Here is a 14,809-nt window from a genome sequence, read left to right as displayed (position 1 = left end):
GAATATCCTGTACTTTGGTTTGTGTACATTTGAGGATCCAGCAAACCAACGTCTTTCTGAAACTTAATGAACAAAATACCACAAAATAGTATCAATACTAGAGAGTATGAGAGCCACAAACTTACTTGGCAAGGTTGCAGTTCATTAATTAAGCAATAAGAGATGAGTTCCCGAGTTGTTTCCCTCAGAATAAAGATAGAATGATTTACTTTGCCTTAAGCCATTAACCTGAGAATTTTATTAGTTCTCTGGGAAATGCTGAGATCTCAGCTCTTTATTGGGGATGACGCTATCTGCGCTACGGAAAGAGTGAACTAAAGAGCACTAGAAAGGAAATCAGAAGACCTTGTTCTGAGCCCGGGGTCCACCCATTCTCATCAATATGAGCTAGTGCAAGTCTCTGAATCTTCATTTCCTCATATGTAAATCAAGTCTAATGGTGTTACCTACCTTATAGAGTAAAAGGAGACAGCACATTCTGTAATAATTGTAATGTGTAATTAATTATATGTTATAGATGTAATTACATACATATCCATGCTTGCGTGTGTGTGCTGTTGTTCAATTGTTTTCAGTCTTGTCATACTCCCCATGCGCCCATTTGGGTTTTCTTGGCAAAGATACTAGAACACTTTGCCATTTCCTTCTGTAGCTTATTATAGATGAGGAACCGAGGCAGACAAGGTAAAGTGTCTTACCCAAGGTCATATAGCTAGTAAGTGTCTGAGGTTGGATTTGAACTCAGATCTTTCTGACTCCATGCCTGGTACGGTACCTCCCAACACATTCTCATTCTCTCTCTCTCTCTCTCTCTCTCTCTCTCTCTCTCTCTCTCTCTCTCTCTCTCTCTCTCTCTCTCTCTTTCTCTCTCCCTCTCTCCCTCCCTCCTTCCCTCCTTCTTCTCTCTGTCTCTCATTTGAATAAGTGATTTCTTTGTTATAGGGGGGCATTTTCAACTAATATAGATCCGTAGTTTCACTGCAACTTATGTTTTTAGAGAATTACCTGGAATATTGAGAGATAAATGACTTTGCCAGGATCATGCAACCAGTATGTGTCAGAGGTCAGACTTATGTGTTTCTGACTCTGAGGCTAACTTTCTATTCAGGACACCAGTGCTGTCAAACTCAAATAGAAATGAGGGCCACTAATCCATACATAAGGATTCTGCAAACCACATATTGACTTAGTTTTAAAATATAATGTGATCTATGTTTTATTGCATTTTTATTAATTTTGTAAAATATTTTCCAGTTTTATTTTAATCTGGTTCCAGCAACCCTGGCAAGTGTTGCAGGCTCCTTGGGGCTAGTTGGTTTTGTATTTGACACCTCTGCTCCATATAACACTTCCTCTCAAGCATTAATATAGCACTGATTAGGGGATTCCTCTCTGGTGGGGTGGCACCTTCTCTGCTATTTATAGTCTTAGAGGGTTGCCTAGAGCACTGAGATGTTTAGTAACTTGCTCAGGGTCACACAGCCAGGATAGGGTAGAGATGAGACTTGGACCAAAGACTTCAAGGCTTCGAGATCAGTTCTCTAGCCACTATGCTACATCTTCTCTCTTGAATGGGACAAATGACACATATGGGGAAGAGTGGTACCCCAGAGAAGAAGTTACGATTTGGAAAGTCACAAAGATGGTGAGTAGAATAAGGCTGTCCATTGGCATACTTTTTTCAGGGGCAATGATGGTGTTGAATTCAGAGCAGGAGACATAAAGGTGAAGATGGGAGCGAGGATGTATAGTCATAGTCTAGAAAATGAGTGTGTTGAAGATGAGGATGTGTGGTCCAAGGGAGTTCAGAGCCAGCTAACTTTGTTCCCCTTCCTACAGCTAGTAAGTGCTTCTCCAGATTTTAAACTCTATGACTTTTAAACTATTTACTATCTAAGGCAATAGGGCAGCTAGGTGGCATAGTGGATAGAGTGCCAGAGCTAGAGTCAGAAACTCACCCATCTTCCTGAGTTCAAATCTGGCTTTAGACACTTTTTTCAGTATGTCCTGAATAAAGTTAAAACAAAACAAAAACCCATTACCTATATGCCAAGACTCTCCAAAGGCTCCTATATAAAAATGACTTTGTATCAAGGATTTCAACATTACAAAGCCTTCTCAGTGAAACCCATAATTCTTGGGAAAAAATGGTTTCAAGTATTCACACTGACAAAACAAATGACTGAAAAATGAATATTACCTAAATTATGACATGAAATTCTATGGATGGCCCATTGCATAAGTTCATCAATAGAAAGACTATGGATATGGAGATAGAAAGAGAATGGGAAATAGAGACAAAGACAAAGACATAGAGTTATATTATTACCAGGGGATACAGATGGATGGTGAGCCTTAGGGCTCATAATTGCCTATCAGGAGACTAGACTCAATTGCCTTTAAGAAATTGGACATTGTTTTCAACGATCACAAACTGCAAATTGCCACAAAACCCAACTCTAACTGTAATATTCTCCTGTTGATGTTACTATGTACTATGGACCTTCATGATCTTGGAAGAATTAAAATGACAAATAATATTAGAAAAATGCATGGTGGACATAAGGAATCAGAATGTCACTTGGCATACTAGAAGTAGTACAAAAGACGTTATTACCAGAAAATCAAGGACATAGTGAGAGAATTGGAGACAAATACCAAATACAAAGAGCATTGCAAAGTAGAAGAGAAAAGAGGAATTATACATGAAACTATGAATTTCTGATATGAGTTTGCTTTTTCCTTTTAAGTACATGATAAATCAAACACTTTTAACTTTCAAAGCTGTCTTGTTTATACGTTTCCTCCCAGCAATCTGTTTGTTTTCTTCTGTGTATTTTAAAGAAAAAAATGCTTCATTGGTCTTCTTTTTCTTCTTTCTCTTTTTGGCAACCCTGATCACTAACTCTCCTTTCTCTCCCTTTCCCCATACTCTACAAAACAAAAACAAAAACTAAACCTTTGCAATAAATATGAATGGTCAAGCAAAACAAATTCTCACATTGGCCATTCCTGAAATTGTATACCTGATTCTGCAGCTGGAGTCCCTTGTCTTTTGGTTAGGAGGAGAGTAGCCTACTTTATCATCAGACCTCTGCAACCATGGTGAGCTGCTTTGGGGATTAGAGTTCTAGTCTTTCAAAGTTGTTGTTTTTATGGTATAAACTATTCTTTGGATTCTGCTTACTTCACTATTAATTCAAACAAGTCTTCTCAAGTTTCTGTGAAACTGTCCTTTTGTTATTTCTTATAGCACAACAGTATTCTCTTATATTATAGACAACATTTTGTTTAGCCTTTTCATATTGATTGACACCCTTTAGTTTCCAGTTTTGTTTTTTGCTACAACAAAGAGTTAACATTAATTTCTTGCTCATACGGATCCTTTTTCTCCTTCTTTGATATCTTTGGTGTATAAGCCTAGTAGCTAGTAGTTCTGATATTTCACTGGGCCAAAGTGTATACATAGCTTTGTCACTTTTAAGATATAGTTCCAAAATCATTTTGCAGAATGGTTAGACCAATTCATAACTCATAGTAGTCACTTAAGCCACAATTTGGCAAATATTGATAATAAGGAGCAATAGTTCAAAGTAGATGGTGGGGTAGAGTGTGTATACCTAAACCATAGAGATAGCAGCTATTTGCTCAGGGCTTTGAAGTTCAAAATAATTCATTCTAATGCCTGTGGTCCACTCTATTGAAATCTCCATTGTGATGGAACTGGATGTGAAATAATTAGTTTCCAAAACATTTGTCATTTTTTCCATGGAACACTAGCACACCACTTTCTAAGAGGGGCGAAATAATTCACTTTGGAGATTATTTGCCCTGTAATATCAAACTCCATCTTCTAATTCCCATATCCTATGCTTGGATCTCCCTTGCTTTATGAAATAGATAGAGGAGGGAAGCAAAAAAGTTCAATGACCATGGACCTCTTCCCCTCCAGCACTGCTTAATTAGCTCCTTCCCGGACCAAGAGATACAGTCCCACAGAGGAAGAAAGGAACAGATAAACAGAAGTTGACATGGGGGCCGTATGGGGGTGGATAGCCAGGGTGGGAAGCAGGGAGTGGATTTAGGAAATATTTATTACTGAGTCAGTTTTATCTTTGTATTACACCATCAGACAATTGTCTTTTTGGAAAGTGGCCAGGAAGTCTCTGGGTCTATCTGATATCAGCAATAATTTGAGGGTCTTGCTTCACTACATTTGCAAAACAAGCAAAGTCAGTGGGTTCTTTTTTTAAATCATTGTTTTCCATAAAGAGTTTGCAGTTGCAAAACATCTAACTGGAGTAATAAGAATCTGGAGTTATTCTTTCCATGCTCAGCTCTTTCCCTCATTCCAGATGTGAGGGTGAATATGGGAAACCCATAGAGTTCAATGGCTTTGATATCCTCAGTGGTTTTGGTATTAAGGGATTGAGCCTGAGGAATCATTTGCAGAAGTGTGCACAAGGGAAGGTTCCTATGATGGAGAGTATTGGATATGTGTAGAGCATTATTATCCTTGTTAGAACCAAATCTTCCAGGGACCCCCCTGAACTGGAAACTGAACTGATGGTGATCAATAAACTATATAACACCCAGGATGGTAAAATACATCAAGAGCATATTATATGGGGATCAAATGAAGAAAGTGAAGATGTTTAATCTGATGAAAAGAAGAGAATGAGGATATGCATGCTCTAATCTGGTCATAATGGCCAGTTACCTGCTCTATATAGATAAGATTTCATTCCCCATCTCTGTGCCTTTGGACTCATCCCATATGCCTAAAAATTCCTTCCCTCCTCACCTAGTTTTCTGAAACATTTTCTGCTTTTCCCAAATTACTAGTGTGCTCTCTGTATTCTACTCCTTGTAAACTACCCTGTATATGTTATATACATATATGTATGTATACATATACGTACATACTTATATACACATATGTATAACTTTTATAGACATATATACACACAAATATTATATATATGCATATATATATACACACACATACACACACCTAAGTTCATGTTTTCCCTTCTTTTGTTCCCTTCAAGAACTAGGACTAAAGTTTCACTTTTTCTTTGTATCTCCAATACTTAGCACAGTGTGTGGCACCCAGTAAGTGCTTAATAAAAACTTCTTGATTTAAAGTCATTGGAGGTATGTTTAGTTATTTGAAGGTCTATTGTATGGCACAGGTATTAGAATTGTTCCAGATGGGTCCAGTGGGCAGAATTAGGAGCTGTGGGAGGAAAGGCAATTTTAGTTCAAAGTAAGGAAAGATTTCTTAACAATGAAGATCAGCCTGAAATGGAGGGAGCTGTTTCAGAAAGTTGTGGGTTCCCATCTTCAAGCCAAGACCAAATGAGCAGTATTGGTAATGTTGTATGTAGAGAGGGCTTCTATCTCTTGGATAGGTATGAACTGGACCAGATGGTTCAACCAGATGGTTGAATAGATAATTGAAGGTTCAGATGCTCTGAAGTCATTTTCCACTGAGATTTTGTCACTCTAAAAGGGGAGAGAGAGATCATTGATCACACACATACACACACACACTCACACAAAACACAAGAAAGGCAAAGTTCCAAATCTGAAACATCTTCATCATGAACTGACTGTCCTTCCTCCAGATTAGATTGAATACTCAGGTTTATGATTCATTTGGAAGGAAGTTGACAAATGCCATGTTGACAAAAACCAGAAAGGATGCCTTATCAGAAGACACACAGAGAGACCCTATAAGGAGGGTGGATTACACTATAGGATTGTGCTTACATGTCACTGTGTTGTTTTGTGTTTCATAAAGATATTTAGGAATTAGAATATTTTCAGAATATTTCAGTTGTTGGAAGGGATGTTAGAGATCATTTCCTCCAGTCCCTTCACATTATAGTTAAGGAAAGAGAAGTTTATAGAAATGAAATGATTTGCCCAAGGTCGTGTAAAGTGTGACCAAAGTCAGAGGCAGAGCTGACCCAGAACCCAGGTCTCCAACCTTCTGGCCAGTGCTTCTTCCACTTCCGTAGGATGGTTCTGATTTCTCTTTTTAGAAGTCAGGAAATAATACCACAGGATGATAAGTAGCTTCCTAAGTCATGGGGGTTATTAGTATCACATCTGGACTAAATACATTCAGGCAAGTTAATATGGATGTATTCCTCAAAGCCTGAGGGGGAAAAATAGGTTAAGATAAACAGAAAGCAAACCAAGATAAGGAAGAACTAAAATTAAAATGAAAACTAGAACTCAAAACAATTTTATAATGCTTTAGATGATTGGCATTTACTGTTGTCTGGTATATTATTTCCAGAGTATTGATAAAATGAGAAAGAAAGGGGTAGTGTTAGTTCTTTTTAATTTTTATGAAAGACTGGATTGATAATTTGAGGATTTGGGAGTGGGAAGAATGTTTTTTAATATGACTTTCCGTTGTAAGTTACATTGCTTCTGTTGCAAACATTAACAATTGAAACTAATTTCAATTGTATCACAATGTCTGTATACTCATTGAGAACACAGAAGAGAACCCTATTTAGGCTCTCTCCAAACCTTGGAAGTTTTGGTCCTATTTGCATGTGGAGGGCAGGAATTTGCAAAAAGAATATTTGTGGTGGTACTTTTTAGGCAGCTCCACCTAGTCTTTTTGTGAATATCTCCCCTTGCCACTGCTGTTTTATCTGTTTATTTGCATGGAAGATCCAGAGAATCTTGAGGGAGCTGAGGAAAATCCTGATGCCTCATACCTACACACATACCTCAACAAACAACAGTTTGGCTGTTTGAATGTAGCTCCCTAGCAATCAACTCACATTGAATGGTACTTTCTTACCCTAAGTCAGACAGACATTTGGGTCAGGGACTTTGTGTATTCTGGTAGGAGAAAATCAGTTAAAAATTAGTTTAAATGCCTTTGTGCTGTAATTAACCATCTCATTGTTTGACCTATGTTTCAAAAGAGTTTGCCCCAGGCTGAAGACGGGACAGCCCTTTTTTCTTATGAAAAGAGAGAAAGCTATACACTCATATTTTGATGACTGGATATGGAAGGTCTCCATTGTTGCTGTTGCTTTTTTAAATGCTGAAGTTTAGCCTCTGAGCTAAATGGGAAAAAAAAGAGGTATCAGAGATAACTCTTCCTCATGTAAGAAAGAAGTAGCGGAAGAATTTATTAAGGATATAATTTATTAAGGATATAAAGAAGGCAATAGTGATAACTGCCCAGTAGCTCTGTGTAGCAGAGATGCTGCTATACTCCTAGCAGGGATTAGATCTCGAGCAGCATCATGACATCACCAGAGGTTGTGGGATGCCCTGCATCACAGTAGGTATGATCTACCTCCTCCTCCTCCCTACACGTGTTTCACCCATATGTATTTCTTGTGTGTGGGCTCCCAGTGGATGATTCCTATTTCTGCTCACCCTGCCCACTGTTTATTTGCAGAAGAAGAAAACAGGTTTATATGGGGAAATGCTGTGTTGATACTTTCTTACTGTGCTATTTCATTTAAAATCTTACTTTGAATTAATTATCTTTTCTAACTAATACAAGAGATGTTGCCTAGCCAGGAACACTCGAGTTCAATCCATACCTTTGATATGTACTAGCTACGTAACCCTAGCCAAATTATTTTAACCTCTCAGAGCTCTAGGCAAATTTCCAAGGCTAAATGTTGCAGAATAATTGCTGACCTGCACTGGTAGAAAGCATTTCCTCACAAGGGAGTCCCTATACCAATGGAATCATGAGTCCTGATTCTATCTTATCCTCTGGCCAACTAATAAATATAAACTCATTGGTGAGGACTTGTGAGCTCCGGTTTTGAGTGAATGCTGACTTACAGAGTACTTTAAACTTGCTCTAACTTTCTGAGGAGCCCACAGATAATGGTGGAAGAGGGTGCACTCAAGTGGTATACCTATCTTCCCTCAAGTTATTAATCCTTTTTTAGTTATTCAGTCAGTCTTTTTGGAATCAGTGTATCTAGGTCAGTTACACTAAGACCAACGAGCCAAATCATCAAAAGTCTTTCTTCTTCCTACAGCCAAACAATTTATTCCACAGGGATCTGGGATTCTCTCAGAGTGGTGTCCAAAGGAAGAAACCATTACTTTGTATGCATAGCAGCTTACCTTTGTATTATTTTCACATACATGACATCATCAAGTAATAAATCTTTATTAAGCACCTACTGTGAGTCAGACACTGTGCTAAGCCCTCAAAGAGCTCACAATCTAGGAGGGAGATTCCTAGCCACCCTAGGAGATAGGGAGCATAAGAATTTTTATCCCCACACACATAATGAGGCTTAACAAGGCTAAAATGGTTTGCTGAGATCACTCGGCTAGTAATTATTCAAGTTGGAACTCAAGCCTGTCCTTGAACTCCATGTATGCTGCTCTTTCCACTATACAATAATGGATATCAGGCTCTGTGACTTTGTGTAAGCTTTCTCACCTTCCATTTCTGTCTCTGCAACACAGAAGACAATGATAACTCGGATGTATCTCACAGGACAACCAGAATATATAGAAATATAGCAATCAACTTGGAGGCCCTAAGCTCCAAATGAAAATAATGAGAATGATCATGGTAGCAACATTTGGACTAGAAGAGAATGCTAAGAAACTTGATGATGGGAAAAGAGAATTGAAGTGGGAATCCAAAGACCTGGGTCCTAGTTTTGACTCTCTCATTAGCTGGCTGTTTGGCATTGAACAAGCTGGATCTCAGCATCCACCTAAGTAAAATAAGAATGTCAGACGAGATGAACCCTAAGGTATCTGAGTCATCTCGCCTGGAGGTCTTAGGCCAATGCAGCCTGGTGAAGGCAGCTCACTGCTAGCTGACCCTCTTTCCCTACTTCCTGCAAACTAAACCCAGTGCTAATTGCCGAGTCACCATTCTTCTCTGCCCTTCACTTCTACCAAGGCCTCTGGGGAGGTGAGGAGGAGAAATATCCATGAATTTATAGCCTGAAGGACTCCTGGCTTCCAGTAGCTGGCTCTGTAGGCCTCAGTTTCCTCATCCGTAATGAAGAAATGAAGGGATTGTGATAGATAATTTCCAATTTCCCTTCTAGCTCTAAATCTTTGATTTGATCTTTACTTCTCACGTTTCTTCCACCTTGTGGTATTCACTGAGATTCAACCTTCTCTCTTGCAATTCCCCCTCCCCCTGAATTTTTTGGCACTCTTTCCAAAGTAATATGATCCTTTATATACCTCTTGTCACATAGGAAAGAAACAAGCATTTAAAAAATATCTACTATGTATTAGGGCATGCATTAAGCATTTACAAATGTTATCTCCTTTGATCTTCACAACCCTAGAAGGTAGGTGCTGTTCTTATCATCATTTCATAGTAGAGGAACCTGAAGTAGGCAGAGGTTAAATGACTTGCTTAGAGCCACAAACCTAATAAGTGTCTGAGGCTGGATTTGAACTCAGATCTCCCTGATTCTAAGCCCAGGGCTCTATCTACTATACCACCTAGCTACCTAGGTGACTCTTGAAATTGGGTTGCTGACTCCTTGATCTCCATTGCCACTGTAAGACCCTATCTTTGACACCATTTCTCAGCAAGCAGTTTCCTCCTTTTTGAGAGTTCATTCCATCCTGTCCAGATCCTTGTTGCGGTCACCTATGGATCTCCAAGACATTCTTCCTCCTCTCTAACAAATTTAGCACCAGCTAAGGTCTTCTTCATCCCATCTAGCTTTCTCTGACCATCCTGACCTCCCTCCTCAACTCCCATGACCTTTGTCTTTATCTCCTTCAGACATGCACAGGAGTACTGGTCCTACCTTAGGAGCCTACTTTCTCCATCCCCAATTCAAGTAAATTTTCCTCAGGTGCCCAAATGGCTAGTTATGGCTCAAAAGTAAAATGGTTCATATTTCCTTGAAACTTTCCTTATAAGAGAATGTTCTAAAAGATCTGTGAATTCATAGATGTAAATGGGTGCTCTTTTCACTTCATGTAGATTGCAATTCTACTAATACAAATGATAACTCTTCCATGCCTTAGTGATTTCCTAAAACTCCTCATCTTGATAGTCAAAGCCCTATGCCCTCTGACTCCAGTCTACCTTTCTGGACTTATTTTACATTATTCTTTTTCATGTGTAATCTTAGCTTGTGATTATGAGGCAAATATGTAAAACAAAGCTCCCATTCATAGTAATTCTGAACCTAGCAGGGTGGTCATGAAATGAGACTACCTTTTTTTTCTTGTAAATATATCCCCAGTGCTTAGAAGAATGCTCATATGTTAAGCACTTAATCAATGTTCTTTCTATTTATCATCTATCAATGTTCTTTCTATTTATCATCTATCTATCTCTGTCTATCATCTCTGTTTATCATATTTATCTATCTACCTATCTCTTTATCCATCCTCAAAAGTAAGGACTATTTCTCTTTTTTTCTACTGCTCAGTGCCTTTCACACAGTAGGAAGTTAATAAATACATGCTAAATTGAATTAGATAGTTTCATGAGTTTATTGTGGTCAAAACAAATAGTTGCCTCTGCTGATGAATCAATCCCCAGTTGGTAACTAAAGTCTTTTAGCTTGGTAGAACTTCAATGCTTGTGCTCAGCTGGCACAGCCTTCAAAAGATCAGGATCGCAGCTATACTACAATGAATCACTGGAGTAGGAGTTTAAAAGGCAGCATCCTTGTAGATGGGAATAGTCCTGAGCACTAAATAGCCACTGATTCTCCAGGCCTCTCTAGCAGGTGGTGAGGGTTAATTATTTCCAATTATTCTCAGGTATTTTCTCAACCACTGACCTAATTTCTCCAGACTGCTGCTTCTGGGGATGGAGATCAGCACTTGGTACTCTTGTTCTGGCTCTACTCATGCTGACTAATGAGAATAATTGTTCCTAAGCTTTTCATAATAGCGTTTCATTTACTTCACCCAGTCCTCTTCTCAAAGTGTGCCAAACTCTCTTAATTTTGTCTCAAAATAAGAGCAGTGGAGAAAATGTGGTGAGAAAGGAAGCATGTGTAAAGGGGTCTAGGGCTTAGGTGAGGGAAGGTATTGCATTACCTCATGCAGATGGGGCTCATTTTGTATTCCATGCATACCTGTTCAAACAATGGCTTACTGTACCCTTCATGGCTGGCATTTATCTCCCGAGAGGGAGGGATAGATTTGATGATGGAACCAAGAAGGCAAAGAAAAAGGAGACAATTTTAAGAAAGCTCAAGGGGACCTTCGAGAATTTGGCAAAATCTCTTAAAAAAAAATTTACCATTTCACCTCCCAGACGTGTCGTTCCTTCAAATAATGAAAGCTCCAAGATCATTTTCCTTTGAATCTACTATTTTTTCCAAGATTGTGACCTTCTGAAAAATTATCCTTCTTGGACCCAAATCTTCCATTTTTTTGAACTCTATCCAGAAAGGATTTTTTAAAAATGGAGTTTGAACACGTTCCATTTGGCAATTTCTATAGTTGGAAAACAAAAATATGTGTACTCTATAACAAATTTCAGAATGTCTTCAAACTTAGTTAACTCAGAAATCCTTGCTTATTTCGTACATAAAGCTATGAGTGAGAAGACTTTGGATGAGGTAGAATAAGCATCATGAACTTTAAATAAATCTCCTCTTCTCTTCTTCCCCCCTTCAAAATTGCACTTGTGATTTTATTGGAATAGAAAACTTTCAGGTAAGAAATCTTTTCTATCAAGGTAGATTAGCAATTGCTTTGCAATGGCTAGCCTTGGAGAATTGTCTGGGGTCACTGAGCATTAAGTAACTTGCCCTGGGATACACAGCTTCTACATGTCAGAGGTGATACTTAAATCTAGGTCATCCTGACTCTAAGGCCAATTCTCTTTGAGTTCCATTGCCTCTCTAGGAAAAAAGGAAAAGCCAACAGTATATAACTGTGAGGCATAAATTAGAGCAATAATGAATCTGTATGGAATGTTTCTTCAAAAACTTTTATTTCTGTGAGTTCTGCCTTGATTGACATAGATCAGGAACCCTCTCATCTATGTCCATGGAAGCAAAAAAAATTGCTCTCCAAACCTTGGTAGATGGTTGCTGAGGCTAAAAAAACCCATTATCTGGTGGCTAACCTGCTGGCAAAAAGCATCTGTTAGCTTAGCAGGTGCTTAAAGGACAGGCACACAAGCCAAAGCAATATATACTCGAATTCTTTCCACCTCGATTGAACTTCCCTTGGCTTGTGCTTGCTCCACAGCATTTCCTTTTGAAATTCTAAAGTGACCTCCATGCTACCACCATACACTGGTTAGTGAAGGACATTAGTGAGTGAAGGTACATACTAATAATACAAAAGGTCATCTCAGTTGATTTTAGCTTCTTGCACAAGTTATTTGATAGCTCTGTTTAAATTAAACTGGCTTCCTTTTTAGTCCTAGGGTTTTTATTTAATGCATTTAAAACATGTGTCTGAGAAAGAGTTCATAGATTTCACTTGACTGCCAAAATGTTAAGAAATCCTACTCTAAGATGAAGATTGAATGAACCAAATATATCTTCCGTTCCTAGGATAAGTCAAATCCTGTCATTTCCTTACTCAAGAATCTTCAGTGGCTCCCAATTACCTTTAGTTAGCCATTAAAAGCTGTTCACATTTTGGCTTCAGGCTTATTGCTTATAGCTTCCCTTTTTACAATTACACAGTTCTTTAAAACTGGTCTTTTTGTTTTTCCTTAAACTCTGCCCTCCACCTCCTATCTCTGTGCCTTTGTATAAGTGATTCCCTGTGACTGGAGTCCACATCCTTCTCACCTCTGTTTCTTAAAATGCCTAGCTACCTTTAAGGCTCAGCTTATATGCCATTTCCAATAAGAAGCCATTCCTAGTCCCCTGAATTGTTACTGCTCTCTCCCTCATCCTCAAGAGATCATATATATACTTACATATGTTGAAGCATGTTGTCTCATCCATTAGAAGGCCAGCTTCTTTTTGTATTCATATCCCAACTGTTTAGCAGAATGATTGGTACATAGTAAACGTTTAACAAATGATTTTTCATTCACTCATTTATATAAATTGTATCCCACTATATGGGGTGTTCAAAAAGAACTGGCACCTCTGGTGTGAAGGCTTGTTGCACCTTTTTCAGGGCTGCTCACCTGCTTTTGGTGTCTACCTGGAACTCAACTCTCACTTGTGCCTCCAAGAATCTACAGCATGTTCAGCAGCTATACCCTAGTAAATCATCTTGGCAGCAGGCTAAACCAGGTTGAGGGTAACCAACAAACCTCAAACCCATCAGCAAGTTAGGGAGTGTCTACCCCAAATATTTGAAGACATCCCCCCGTGAAATGGGTAGATGAGAATAATTTGTTCCAATGACCATAAAGATGACTGAAGCAGGTGCTGTGGAGTGCTTAGATCTTAGTCAGATATTGAAGACATCAAGGTCATCTACTGTATCCTGGGCTATCACCATTCATCCTGACTTTTGTCTTGCCACTGGACATTTCTATGACCCTGGAAGAGAGCTAGCCTGATGATTTTGTACAACTCTGACTCACTTAAATCCAATTCACACACAAGTCAAACATCACCCTGTGTTGTCATTGGTGCTCTTTGAAAATGAAGGACAAATGACAATATCCCACTGACAGAAGATAAGCTCTTTCAGGATAGAAACTTTTAAATTTTGCTTTTGTACAGTACTCCAGAGTGTAGCATGGTACCTTCCATGTAATAGGAGCTTAATAAAAGTTCGTTGGATTGCTCTTGAGGTTCAAAAAGGTACCTCCTAACTAAGAATGGGAAATGTTGGTTTGTCCTTCTTGTTAATGACTCCTTCCCTATAATTCACATGCAGCTGAACTCTCTTCCCTGAACTCCAGACAGACTCTTTGGAGGTTTGAAGATCCTTGCCAGAGAAGCCACACAAGAAAAAGAACTCTAATAAATAACACAGCTGTTGACTCTGTTAAACTTTAGCACTGGATCCCCTGCCAGGCCAGTGTAAAACTGGAGGTCAACAAACTGACACCTCAGGCCTGGAGTTTTCCATTGTATTAACTTTTCCCTCCTTTTTGTTCAGACTGAGGAGGGGAGGCAAAAGAAGAAAAAAAAAGAAACCTGTCATTTTCCCCTAGGGACCTGTTAGATGTCATTTATTTGGTCTTAAAACTGAAAAGAAATGAACAGCTGAGTGGAGAAAGGTCAAATGGAACACCTTGTCACTCTCCAGAGAGTCCATTGGTCTTTGGTCTTTGTTTATTGCCATTTGTTTGTTGATGGGACCACACTAGGAGAACCAGCAGCAGCAGCACCCTATGAGTTCTTGCCATAAATAAGGCAGCAATAGAACCAGTCAGACAACAAAGATTTAGGGTATACAGCATTATGTGCTGCCTTGTGGATTTACTATGATTGCAACCACTATTGATCATAATAATAGATATGAGCAATCACAGGTTTGGGAGAGATGTTGATGGATTACCCCGGTCATTCATCTGTCCTTGAGCAGGACTTTATAGTATCTCCATGGTACACTGAAGCTGTGTTACAATAATATGCCTTAATGTATTCAGAGAAGTGTATTCTCACATTGAGAAGAGATGTTCATTTTTATTTTTGTTGTGGTGGAAAAAACACTGGATTTCAGAATCAGAAGACTTGAACCTGGATCTAAGCTCCCTATTTAATATGTTGGTAAGCTTGGGTAAGTTACTGGTACTCTCTAGGTCTCAGTTTCTTCATCTGTAAATTGAGAAAAATGGATGGAAGGATGACCTTTGAGTCCCTTTTAACTCTAAATCTATGATTCAGCTAGGTGGCACGGTAGATAGAGTGCTATG

This window comes from Notamacropus eugenii, chromosome 2 (genome assembly GCF_028372415.1).
Source record: "Notamacropus eugenii isolate mMacEug1 chromosome 2, mMacEug1.pri_v2, whole genome shotgun sequence".
Taxonomy (NCBI): domain Eukaryota; kingdom Metazoa; phylum Chordata; class Mammalia; order Diprotodontia; family Macropodidae; genus Notamacropus; species Notamacropus eugenii.
This window is presented reverse-complemented; position numbering follows the sequence as displayed.